The sequence below is a fragment of the Helianthus annuus genome, chromosome 4, assembly GCF_002127325.2.
Source record: "Helianthus annuus cultivar XRQ/B chromosome 4, HanXRQr2.0-SUNRISE, whole genome shotgun sequence".
Lineage (NCBI taxonomy): Eukaryota > Viridiplantae > Streptophyta > Magnoliopsida > Asterales > Asteraceae > Helianthus > Helianthus annuus.
Window position 1 is genome coordinate 60,841,366 of NC_035436.2, and position 14,755 is coordinate 60,856,120.

The following is a 14,755-nucleotide window of genomic DNA, read 5'->3' on the forward strand; positions in this document are numbered from 1 at the left end:
CTGACAAATGTTTTTAAAGCGCGTTTCAGGTAACACAATGTGAAAGCCAATTAGAAGCCAGCTGGACAGCACTGAAGGCATGGAAAAGTGGCTATAAAAGTTACCTAAATAAAAGAAAGCGTTTATTTCAATAAAAAGAGATTTATCCCTATAAACCAGTCTGTAATGAAAACTTGGGTTTTACCCATATGTTTAATGTAATAAAATGTGGTGGTTTACTCTGATAAAATATTTTCTAACTATGGTCCTGATGAAAATTTCCGCTGCCAAATTAATTAATAACGCGATACCACCAAAACTGGCTCGTGGCCGCCCGTTCCAGGGAACTAGGGATCGGGGGTTGCGACAGTTTCTTATGAAGACTATCATAGGAAACTTGTGTGTGCTCGAAATCAGAGTCGGAGAGTGCAAGATAAAATGACATTGGTCAAGGTCCAGGATCTAGTAACTTAAATAACGCTACGTTCGCAATGAAATAAGGAACACTTATATATAGGAAGTACCAGCGGCGTATCCACCATGCCCCTTTCTACATTGTTCCTGTTTCGTTATTCTCATTACTATAGGTCTTAACACATGACAAAACTTGTTGTGGTTTCTATGCACTGAATTCCATAATTATGTATGCATCCATAATTACGTAATTCCTTGCACAGTCCGCACAGTTTATTTCATAATGTGTAAGGGAAAAATCAATTGAATAAACATGAAGTGACTTGACGAGACCACCAAAGGATCTTTTTAACTAGATCAATGAACGATCTTTTTAACTAGATCAACACATGATCTACTTAACTAGACCGTCGTACGATCTCCTTAAATAGACCACTTAAGGGATCTTTTCAATTATATCATCACATGATATTCCTAACTAGATTTTTGAATCAATCTTTTAAACTAGACCACCCAAGGGGTCCAATTATAGAATAGTATTTTATAATCCAAGGGACTTAACTATAACGTAGAAGCCCATTTAGGATTTAAGGTAGTACCTTTTGGATATCCTACTATGAATCCCTCATATGGAGATATGGAAGATTCTACGAGGATTTGGATAATGAATATTCGGATCACACAAAAACACAAAACATATAAGAAGACACATAAGCACATAATCACATAATTGTTTAACTTGATCTTTAATTTGTTATCTTTGGACATGGATGTTTAAAGCACACCAGGAATCCAATCCGTGGAATTCATTTGGCACTTTTAAACATAAGAATCTAACTATGAAGATAGGAAGATCTTAATAGGAATTCGGTTTTGTCCTTATTGAATCATAATATACGTATTAAGACATACGAATAATTCAATTAAGGGCTCCGATTTGAGCGATAATCATCCACAAGTATCTAATTGTGAATATAAGAAGATCCTATATGGATTTTGGAATTTGTGTAACGAGAGGTGTTTCGAAACCTTGCACTAAACGTGCTTAAGTCGATACACACGGTAGAAAATTCATGAGGTTAAGGTAGTAGATATGCCAAGGCGACATATGAAGTAGAATTAGAGTCTGAGCAGCAGCAGGATTTGCAACAGCTTTGTTTTGGATAGCAAAGTGGCACGTGTTAACCAAGTGTCCCCATCGTCCGCAGTGGGTACATTTGAAACAGGGTATTTGATTCGGATGATGACGGTTACATTGATTCGGATGTCACATCAATATAATGTATCGCCGAAGACATGCTCGCCTATAAGTGGACACTCACCCCAAGAGTTCCCAGGTAAGAGTGACTGGTCCGATACTGCGGATTTGTACGAACACTCTAGCCTTAGACAAAAGACTCAGGGTGCAGGCACCCACCCTTCCAGTTTGCACGTGTTCACATTATTTAGACCAAACTTTGACGAGATTTTGAAAATTTAGAGGGTTCAAAACCTGATAATAAATCATCCTAGAGCAGATGATTAGTTTTCAAAGCGGATTCGAAATTTGTGTTCTTATTGTGGTTGTCACCTAAGGATAAGTGACGTTATTGTTTTAAGACTAAACACAAGATAACTTGTGTTAGGGTCCTTGGAAGGTTATAGACTAGATTAAAGCATTACAAATAACCTAATTCCCTATAACCATTGGCTCTGATACCAACTTTTCTGTCACACCCCGACCACGTAAAACAACAAAATGTGGCGGAAACGTCGGGGAGTGTTGTAACAGAATCATTGTTTCACAACCATGGATTAAATAATTTCGTTTTATTGAATTATTGAACTCATTGATTTATTACAAATTAAATGAATACAAATATTGTCTTTCAAATTTTAAAGTCGCTAAGGCAAGAGTCCATGCTATGTATAGCATGTATCAACAATCATCACATAGCAGCACCTGAAACATGTGTAAAAATAGGCACGTCAGCATAAAAATGCCTGTGAGTTACATAGGTTTTATTGAAAATAGGATTCATGACTTGTAAGTTTAAAAGAATGTTTTAACAAAAATAGTCATGAACTTTAAAAATGTTTTCTTTTATAAATCATATAACAAGTGATAATAAACAGATGATATAAAAGAAAGATGCATGAATAAATAATTAAGTAAAATGAGTTTGTATAAAATATGTTTTGATAAAAAGGTTTGTAGTATACATGAAAATATACTTTGGATTTAAGAAAGTCGAATAAGTAATATATCAAAATATATTTCAGTTCCAAAATGGTTAAACAGATAGTATATTAAATATACTTTAGTCGTCAAAATAATCGTTTTCAGTAGTATATCAAAAGTATACTTTGGTTTTATAAATAATATATTAAACTATGCTTTGGTTTTATAAATAACATATCAAACTATGTTTTAGTAATTAACAAAATATGTGTTGTTTTGTACAATATCACACATGAGAGTATATCAAACTATACTTTTGGGAGTATAACAAAATATACAATAAAAATGTGATTTAAGAATTCAACCAAACCTTAGTGCATCAAAATACACCTAGGAGACTATAGAAATACCATGAAGGCAATCCCTATTTGGATAAAATATCGGTTTCTGACATTTCATAAACAACAAGAATGGGGTGTCAAATCCTATAGCGCTATATCATACTACCAATCGGTCTGGTGAACATAAAATAAGTACAATTCAACAATTAATTTTATAATCTTTGAAAAATCAGTGTTTAAACCATAAATGATCATTCAGTTTGTCAAAAGATAAGTACTAATATGTATAATCAATTATACTTTGAAATCATGAACATAACAAATAGGTACACATGCTTCACCCCAAAACATTGAAAACAGTAAAAGAGGGGACTATGTACTCACTTGAGAATGATTAGAAGTCTTGAATAACAACCAAGTAACGCTAGAGGGATCACGGAATCAAACGGCACCTAATATAGGTAACTAAGTAAATAAACCGGACCTTAATCGGAAGATCGGATATAATGAGGTTTCGTAAACCAGATGAGTATGGGAACTCATGTAATATGGTTTAACAAAGCCGACATACTAAATTGAAACCTAACCTAAGTGCTTACGACCCATTACGACCCGTTTAGGTAGCTTACGCTACTTTAACGCGTCGTTCGCGTAAAACGCGTTCGGACCGCCTAACTAGTCCTATGACAGGTAATATATGCCTTAACATGTCTAATAATGTTGCCTAATCAGTTTAGATGTCAAAATTTAGGTTACATATGCTTAAAATGAATTTATGCGTAAAAAGGGCATTTTGGTCATTTACCTAAGGCATATAAACTACCTATCATACAACTATTTAAACGAAGTGACCATAAGGTATAATCTCGGAAGGTTGTTCCCTATACAACTATGGTCATAAAAGATGTTTGGCCGAATCCTAATGATTGACCAAACGGGACGGGTTCGAAAGTCTAAGCGGTTGTTTAGACGCCCTATCTTACGAACCTATATAAGCACTAATCTAAAAGTGATGAGTTAAACATGTTAAAACATGTTTAACGAAGTTTGAAAACAAGTTTGATATCAAGACAAAGGGTCTTGATACCCAAGAATAGTTTGGTTGCAAAATATGCAAGAATGCGCATTTTGACCGAAACTATGACTCGTCACTACCCCTAAATAACGTGGTAATCAGTAGGTATAGTCACAAGAGAATACAACCATCGTGATTATGCTCACGTTATGAAGTTCAAACGAACTTCGTGTTGACCAAAGACTAGTCAAAGCAGAAAGTCAAACACTGTTTGACTTTCGTGCTTAAAAACGCATAAAAGAACGAAAGAAGCTTATAAAAAGGGTCCATGCTAGGAAGATCTTGATCCAAAACACACAGGTATGAAGCATAAAGCTTCAACTTAGAGTATTAAGATCAGATCATGTGGGAAAATGAAATGAAATCTTGGTGGGTATATATTGGATTCGGTCCACCGTTAAGATCGTTTATCGAAAACCGTGCTTTAATCATGGCCTTACACTTGGGCCCAAGGTTTTAGAATACCATGGGAATATCTAAAACCATCAAATACCAGCCCATAGGGTGCAAAACCATGGGTTAAAACCATCATAACCTCAAAAATGGACTAAGTTCAATGTATCTGCCAGAAATTTCAAAAATGGTCCCTGCACTTGTAAAACTTGATTTTTGGCACTTTTAAGCCCCGTTAACCCCATTTCAAGGCTCTAAAATAAATTTAAAGTATAGGGAACTTAAAATATGCTCAAAAACATCTCGGGTGTCGGCTCATTTGGTCATACGGTTGCGTTGTTCGGTTAATTACGACGGAAGTCGTAACGAACGCAAAAACGATCCAAATTAAGCGACGAATGGAATTTTATCATGTCAAAATATACTTTGGTTTTATAAATAACATATTAAACTATGCTTTGGTTTATAAATAACATATTAAACTATGTTTTAGTAACTAACAAAATATATGTTGTTTTGTACAATATCACACATGAGAGTATATCAAACTATACTTTTGAGAGTATAACAAAATATACAATAAAAATGTGATTTAAGAATTCAACCAAACCTTGGTGCATCAAAATACACCTAGGAGACTATAGAAATACCACGAAGGCAATCCCTATTTGGATAAAATATCGGTTTCTGACATTCCATAAACAACAGGAATGGGGTGTCAAATCCTATAGCGCTATATCATACTACCAATCGGTCTGGTGAACATAAAATAAGTACAATTCAACAATTAATTTTATAATCTTTGAAAAATCAGTGTTTAAACCATAAATAATTATTCAGTTTGTCAAAAGATAAGTACTAATATATATAATCAATTATACTTTGAAATCATGAACATAACAAATAGGTACACATGCTTCACCCCAAAACATTGAAAACAGTAAAAGAGGGGACTATGTACTCACTTGAGAATGCTTAGAAGTTTTGAATAACAACCAAGCAACGCTAGAGGGATCACGGAATCAAATAGCCCTGATATAGGTAACTAAGTAAATAAACCGAACCTAAATCGGAAGATCGGATAGAATGCGGTTTCGTAAACCAAATGAGTATGGGAACTCATGTAATATGGTTTAACAAAGCCTACATACTAAATCGAAACCTAACCTAAGTGCTTATGACCCATTACGACCCGCTTAGGTAGCTTACGCTACTTTAACGCGTCGTTCGTGTAAAACGCGTTCGGACCGCCTAACTAGTACTATGACAGGTAATATATGCCTTAACATGTCTAATAATGTTGCCTAAAGCTTGAAATCGAACAAGAATTGATATGTGCAAACGATGCACATATTTATTCAAATCCCAAGTATGAATACAATATTTCATTGGTTTAGTATTTGTATGATGGTTGAAGTGACACAGGTGTCACAGTGACGATCAAGAAATATATCCGAGCTCTGCTGGATTGTGTCGCAGACTTTGTGCAAGCTGCAAAACCAGCAACAATCGAGGAAACTTATCTGCTCGCCGCTGAGATCAACGATAAGCGAGTCAAGGATGGTGTCTAGGACAAAGCCTCAAAGAACCTGCATCAAGCTACCACCGCTGTAACTGCTGAAACCACCACCGCTCCTCAGTCTTCAAAGTCCTCTCGTCGCAAGAGGAAGAACAACAGCAACTCCAGCAACAAGAACGATGTTGTCACTACTGCTGCCCCGCTCCAAGCTGTACTAGCTCCCCAGCAGACTCAGTACCGCCAAGTCGCGGCACCGGTTACCCAAGCACCGCTGGCAAAGCATGCTTATACTGGTCCTCACCCGACCTGCCCAACTTGTACCTATCACCATCCAGTGGGAATCGCCTGCAGATTTTGTGTGCATTGTAACATGTACGTCCATTTTACCGCCAACTTCCGTACAGGTTCTCGACAAGCTCCAGCTCCAGTTACTGCTCAACAAGCTCTACTTCCCGCTCCTCAAGGCCAGCAAGCGGCTCTGGCACTCGCGGTCAATGCTAGAGTTTGCTTTGCGTGTGGTGATCTCAACCACTTTGCAAACATGTGCCCGAACTGAGTTGTGAAGCAAGAGCCACAACAGCAGTAGCCCCAGCAACAGCAGCAGCAGCAGCAGCAGCAACAGCCTCAGCAGCAACAGCAACAAGTAGTTCGCGCCCGAACTTTCAACATCAATGTGCGCCAGGCTCAGGCTGACAACAATGTCGTTAATGGTACATTCCTTGTAAATGGAATTTATGCTTCGTGTTTGTTTGATACTGGAGTCGATAACTGTTTTGTGTCGTTTGAATTCGAAAAGCTCCTTAATCATAAGCGCTCCCATCTCCCCTCGACGTTCGATGTTGAAGTTGCCACTGGAAGGACTGTCGCTGTCAATTCTATTCTTCGTGATTGTACTCTCAAACTCAACAATCACATCTTTCCTATCGACCTTATTCTGATGCAGCTCGGTAGTTTTGACATCATAGAAGGCATGGACTTTCTTCGCGAAAACCATGCCGAAGTTGTTTGCTTCGATAAGATGATTCGATTCTCGCTCGCGAATGGTGATCAACTTTGTGTGTATGGTGAAACTCCTTCGAAAGGTCTCAAACTCATGTCATGTATCCAAGCTAGCAAGTATCTCCGCAAGGAATACAGAGCTTTCTTGGCTAACATTGTAGTATCGGAGGAGGAAAAGAAAGGAAAGACAGGAGTGAAAGACGTTCCCGTGGTTTGTGAATTTCCTAATGTGTTTCCTGATGATCTTCCCGGCTTGCCGCCAAGTCGTGATATTGACTTTCGTATCGACCTCATTCCTGGAGCCAATCCTATTGCTAGAGCTCCTTATCGGCTCGCTCCGTCCAAAATGCGCGAACTCTCGAGTCAGCTCCAGGAATTGCTTGACAAAGGCTTCATTCGCCCTAGCACCTCTCCTTGGGGCGCACCAGTCCTTTTCGTTAAAAAGAAGGATGGGTCGTTCCGGATGTGCATCGACTACAGGGAGTTGAATAAGCTGACAATCAAGAATCTCTATCCCCTGCCTCGAATCGATGATTTGTTTGATCGGTTACAAGGTGCTACGTGTTTCTCCAAGATCGATCTACGTTTAGTCTATCACCAACTACGCATTCAAGAAGAGGATATACCCAAAACCGCTTTTCGCACTCGTTACGGCCACTATGAGTTCGTTGTTATGCCTTTTGGTTTTAACCAACGCACCCACGGTTTTCATGGATTTGATGAATCGCGTGTGTAAACCATTTCTCGGCCGTTTCGTCATCGATGATATCCTGATCTATTCCAAGTCGAAAGCCGAACACGCGCAACATCTACCTTTGGTTCTCGAGCTACTCCAGGGGAACCAACTCTATGCCAAGTTCTCCAAGTGCGAATTTTGGCTAGAGCAGGTTCAATTCCTCGGTCACATTGTTAATAGTCAAGGTATTCTCGTCGACCCCGCGAAGATCGAAGTTGTTAAGAGTTGGGTTACGCCTAAGAACCCGTCTGAAGTCTGTTCTTTTCTCAGACTAGCGGGCTATTATCGCCTATTTATCGAAGAATTCTCAAAAATCGCCGTGCCGCTTACCTCTCTCACGCATAAAGACAAACCTTTTGTTTGGGGAAATCAACAAGAGACTGCCTTTCAAACCCTCAAGCATATGCTTTGCAATGCTCCCGTTCTCACCTTACCCGATGGAAACGATGACTTTATTGTCTATTGCGATGCCTCGAACCTTGGCCTTGGTTGTGTCCTCATGCAACGAGAACAGGTTATCGGTTACGCATCTCGTCAGCTCAAGATCCATGAGAAGAACAATACAACTCACGACCTGGAGCTAGGCGCAGTTGTTTTTGCATTGAAGATTTGGCGACACTACCTTTATGGTACCAAGTGTATGGTCTTCACCGACCATAGGAGCCTACAACACATCTTCAGCCAAAAAGAATTGAATATGCGTCAACGCCGATGGGTGGAACTTCTCCACGATTACGACTGTGAGATTCGTTATCATCCTGGCAAAGCAAATGTCGTTGTCGACGCTTTAAGCCGACGAAGCTATTTGCATAGCGCTCGTAACGTTCAAGCCCAGCATCATCTCGAAACCCTCATCCGCGAAGCCCAACATGCTTGTTTTACCGAACGCACTTTGAACAAGGAAAGGATTCTCAACGATGGAGCCCAGCTAGTGAACAAGTCGAATGGGATATTCCATTACCTGGACCGAATTTGGATCCCTAAACGGACCGATTTGTGATAGATTTTGATGGACGAAGCCCACAAGTCTCGATATTCTATTCATCCTGGTGCCGATAAAATGTACCAGGACCTTTGCTACAAGTACTGGTGGCCGGGCATGAAGAAAGATATCGCTGTCTATGTTTCGAAGTGCCTGACTTGCTCGAAAGTCAAGGCCGAGCATCAAAGACCCTCTGGCTTACTCGTCCAACCCAAGATTCCCATGTGGAAATGGGAGAGTATAGCTATGCACTTCATAACGAAACTTCCGCGCACGCCATCAAGTCACGACAGCATCAGGGTTGTCGTTGACCGTTTGACTAAATCCGCTCATTTTCTGCCAATACGAGAAGACTATAAGGTGGAAAGATTAGCCCAAATCTACACCAATGAGATCATTTGTCGACATGGGACGCCTCGCGACATCATCTCTGAACGCGATGGTCAGTTTACCTCACGTCTTTGGGTAACGTTTCAATCTGCTCTCGGTACTACGCTTAATCTAAATACTGCTCCATCCCCAAACCGACGGTCAGACTAAAAGAACGATTCGTACCCTTGAAGACATGCTCTGTTCGTGTGTCATAGATTCCAGTGGTAATTGGGACACATACTTACCTTTAGTCGAATTCTCGTACAATAACAGTTATCATTCCAGCATTCAAATGGCACCATTTGAGGCATAATACGGAAGAAGATGTTGATCGCCTATTGTATGGCACGAGATCGGAGATTCGCAACTAACCGGTCCAGAGCTGTTGCAAGAAACGACTGACAAAGTCCTCCAAATTCGAGACAATCTACTGAAAGCTCAGAGTCGTTTGAAAAGTTACGCCAATAGACGATGCAAGCCCCTTGAATTTGACGTTGGTGACTACGTACTCCTAAACGTATCACCATGGAAGGGTGTGGTCAGATTCGGCATGAAAGGGAAACTCGCGCCTCGATATGTTGGACCTTTTAAGATTCTGGAAAGGATCGAAAAAGTGGCCTACAGACTCGAACTACCGGAGGAACTTAGTAACGTCCACCCGACTTTCCATGTTTCGAACCTCAGAAAGTGCCTGGCTGAGCATGATTTACACGTTCCACTGGAGGATCTACAAGTGGACGAAACATTACACTTCATGGAAAAGCCTGTCGAGATCATGGACCACCAAACCAAGCAGCTCAGGCGCTAACGCATTCCCATTGTGAAGGTCCGATGGGAAGGCAAACGAGGCGCCGAGTTCACTTGGGAACTCGAAAGCGACATGAAGGCGAAGTACCCGCAGTTGTTTGTTACGGCTAAAGCCTAATTTCGAGACGAAAATCCCTTAAGTAGTGGAGGCTATAACACCCCGTGTTTCGAAGGTCAAAGTCAAAGTCAAGATTGAAGTCAAAGGAAGAAAAGATTGCTAATTGCGATCTGTCACTCCTTGCTCAACTCCTGTTTTAACTTCTTTGACTTGTAGATAGTCTATTTATTTCTTTACGTTAGTTGTATTATGTGGAGTACTTGTTAATAATCGAGGTTTAATCGCTATTTATCGCATGTTTTATCGCCTTATCGCTTATCGCATCGCAACCGCACTCGCAACCCGAATTATGCGTTCTAGATATTGTTTTATGTGTATGTCCCTTTTATGTGTTACTTGTGCATGTTTAATTATGATCATGTTGTGGTGATTAATCGAAACGCAATCGCAACTCTATCGCAATCGAATCGCAACGCTAAACGCAAGTTATGTAGGATGATTGGATGTTAGATATAGTAGTTGGGATTAATGAATAATACTAACGCACCGCAACCACGCTCGACGCATCGCAAAACCCAACGCACGAAACGAAACGCCGAAACCCAAATCGTTGGAACCACTCGATCGAGTGACTGCTCGATCGGATGGTCAACCGATCGGATTGCCATCCAATCGGACACCCATCCGATCGGTGAACCACTCGATCCCTTGCACTTTCCTTTTTGGGAAACCCTATAAATACCCTTCATTTCTCGTGATTATTGTAAGTTTTCAACCTAAATCTTGTACTTCTATGATCTACACACACTTCTACATCATTCTCTCTTTGAAATCTTAACTTTTAACCGTGAAATCAATGGATTTGAGGTGTTCTAGGATGATGTCATCATGGAGTTCTTATGAACTTCATGTTTTGGCTTCAATCCACCAAGAACAACTTAGATCTGGACGATTTCCACATGAATAAACAAAGATATTGCATAGATCTGAACATATTCAAGGTGAAAAGGATTGAAAGATGGTTTTCTAACTTTCTTTCAACTCTTTTACACTCAATGCACTCAAAATCGATAGAACAAGAACTAGTTATGATCTTCTACTCATTCATAGTGATGTGCTGGTTCTAGATCTAAGAGACAACCGGTTTCAGGTTGAGCATGAACCACCGGCTCGAACCACTAACTGACCGGACTAGGGTGATTCCTGTCTGATCGGCTCACTTGGGTCTTGACGAGGTTCTGTTGTTTAGCACGTACCACATCGTCTCGATCAAAACCGCAAACTACCAAAAACAACCAAGTGTCAAGATGATCAGGCCATCGGGACGGATTGCCGTCCGATCGGATTGCCATCCGATCGGACAGCCATCCGATCGACTTGCACCTTGGTCCCACACTTAGACTTTTGTTTCAACTTTCGAGGATCTGAACGTCGAACGGGTTGCCGTCCGATCGGATTACCATCCGATCGAGCGACCACCTGACCATGTGATGTTTGGGACTTCAACACTTAAACAATTTTCAACATGTTCAATACATTAACAGTTCCAACGGATTGCCACCCGATCGGTAGACCATCCGATCGAGTGACAACACTGCTGTGAACATGTTCTCTGAGAATTACCTTGCCGATCGAACCGCCGTTCGATCGACCGACCTGAAAGGTAGAGATACTTCTCTGTTTTCAAATGCTACAACGAAAACTTCAAAAGGCAAACCATCATACACAAACACATCTTCACCAGAGGAGATGTAAATCCAATCGAATGGCCATCCGATAGGATGACCATCCAAACGGATTGACATCCGATCGACTGGCCATCCGAACGAATTGCCATCCGATCAGATTACCATCCGATCAGATTACCATCCGACACTTATCACTTTTGCAATGTTTTACGCGCCGCTTATCATTTATGCTATCGTTAACTGTTTAGGCTAACTTCTCTCAGCGCTCCCTTCAATCCAAGATAGTGTTTACTTGTTAAGCACAATCTGTGAGTATACTCGATCCCTTTTTGCTTTATGCACTTTTGGGTGTTACATACGTTACTTATTCTAAATCACAATCGACACACAATGCAAACACTATTTAACGCTAACCGTTATTGCATGCTACGTGTTATTCGATGAATGCTAGTATGTTATGTTAACACAGTGATTGTTGCCTGACACCTTAGCAACGATAGTACTATAGTTTGGACTCAGCACCTGTCGTGGACAGGGGTTGTTGAGGGCTTACTTCACATGTCCCAGTAGGGATATGTGTTGCGCATTCTACATCTCGCAGTCACATCTGTGCATATTTCTCTGTCGATAACCTACTTGCCTTCACATTATACATGTTACATTCTGATTATGCGTAAACGATTTCGAACTCTATTATATCTATTAAACTTGTATGCTCACCTTTACACTGTGTGTATTGACCTTTACTTTAACGCATGTGACAGGTGTTTAGGATGCTATCTGCTAGGATGCTTGCTGTGCGGAATCGAAGTAGGAATAGTCTTAGAAACAAACAAACAATTTATTTTTAAAGTCTGAGTTGTCGGAACAGAACAATTTGTCTTTGATTTGTCTGTAATAACTATGCTACTTTTTATGTCATGGTATGGGACGTGATGCTTAAATAATTGGTAATCGTAGTTGTTATGGAATCTCCTGGAGAATCTGTTTCGCTCAGTGTTGCGCCCCGATGTTTCCGCCATCGGTTGGGGTGTAACATGCGAAGTGTGTAACAGTTTTGAAATGAACAAAGTTTCAAGTATAAAATCACATATAAATTGAGATACATAAAAGAGAGGCTCATAAAACATTGGATTGTTTCGGGTAGAGAAACGTCGACTATTCAAAAGTGGTCAAAAGTTCTTTCGAATTAGAGAAAACGTGCTTTGGCCTATAGGTAAGATACTCTCGTCGAGAAGCGATTAACGGTATTTTACCCTTCCGGTTATTACACGTCTCTAATCGATTGAAACAATCGGGACTTTGGCGAGATTGAAAATCGAGGAATGGGACTTAATCGACAAGATGCGGGTTTCACCCCTAGCTTGAAGATTTCGTACCCTGATGTGGTTAGTACTCGTCGGTCAAAATATAATTTCGACACTTTGACGAGGGTCCACTAGAGTTTGAAATGGAAATTACCATTAAGATGTGGATTTCACTCCTAACTTAATGGTGAATTTCATGCAAAAATAGAATCGTACGGAATGAGAGTCGTTTACCAAATTGTGGGTTTCAGGCCTATTTTGGTAAATTCGTCTCGTTTTTGTTACGAGTGTCTTCAAGTCTTCAAAGTGTATTGTGTTAGCCTTAGGAAAGGCATGTAAGTTTAAGAGACAAAAGAATGGATAAGAAGCAAGTAAGGTAGAAAGCATGTAAATTTTAAACGACAAATAAGAATCAAGTTCCTAAGATGATGTACTTACTATCTTGACAAATGTCCATTTGTTCATCATTAAGAGTTCGGTTTATTGAACATATTATATAAGTTATATGATTATTAATATGTCATATTGGTCAAGCATGAGGTAGAGGGATAAATCACCCATTTAGGAACCTCTTAGTATCATAGAAATCATGCATGAGGTAGGAAGAATCAAGTCTTCCATTTAGGCACCTCTTTGTTCACCACTACACTTGTTGTTATAAACAACAAGGAGGGTCATGAACTTAAAAGTAAAGAATGAAATAAGGACAACTAATCTATGGAAAACATCAAATAGTGTGTGGATTTTCAAGTGGAATAGCCCAAGCTTGTTCCGCAATCACACAAACATCAAGCTTTGAGCTTGAACACTACTTGTGGGTAAAACCCTACACAAAACAGAAAGTTTATGAGGTTTTAACCTCTGATTTTACTTGTCTCAGCCTTGTTATTAAGCCCAACTAACCATTCAATTGATTATGAGCATATGAACATAGGTTTGAGATGAGATTACTCAAGTTTAACTAAGTTTAACAAACTTTAAGTGAAAACAGAAAGTTGCAGTCCACTTTGGAGCCTTTTTGGTGACATTCCAGACCTTGGTTTTCCATGGAAAACATGTGGAAATGCCCCTAAGGTCAATCCAAGTGAGTAGGAAACAGAATCAAAGCAAAAGACTAAGTAATGAGTGAGATATGCTCACTTGAACAACTTGTGATGATTATGATTATGTTATGATTTCTAACAACTTTTGAGAGAGATTTGAGAATGAAATGAGGATGTTGTAAAGTGGAAAAAGCTTGGAAGAGGTGTGGGTTTATAGGGAAGTGATTAGGGTTAGGTTTGGTGACTAATTAGTGCAATAAATGAGTTTAAAAATCAATCAAAACACAAAATCCCGCTAAAAAACGCGTCTGGTCAAACATTTGCAGACTGGGCCGCTCTCGCGGGCCGCGAAGACGTTCCTAGGCCGGGTCGCGGGCCACCAGGATGTCTGATTGGTTAAATTTTTTATTTTTGTTCATTTTTGCCCCTAAACTTTAATAAGATGTTGTTTGAAGTTGTATTTAGGGCATTTTAGGTACAAGAATCATAAATAAGGGTAGGTTATGTAATTATTTTATGAAACAAACATAAAACAAGTATAAACACGTATATTTGTCGCAAACAAGTGTCGAAATTATATAATTCGAGCATATAGATTGCAAGTTTGACATATTTAGCACAAAGTATGAATAAGGTGTTGTATGTTTAGCCAATTCGGACGTGTAAACATGTATGACGTGTATGTAACATAAATGTAACGAAAAAGCGAATTCCGTTATGATCAAAGTCTTGGATTTTACATCGATTACAACGAAAGAACGATTACAGGAGTACAAAGTTTCCAAAAACAGAATTACAAGCAAAGGTTTCTAATTATAGAAAGTGTGAAAACGCAAGGCGTTACAGATATTGGTTTTGGGTAAAATGCCTAACCGAAATAA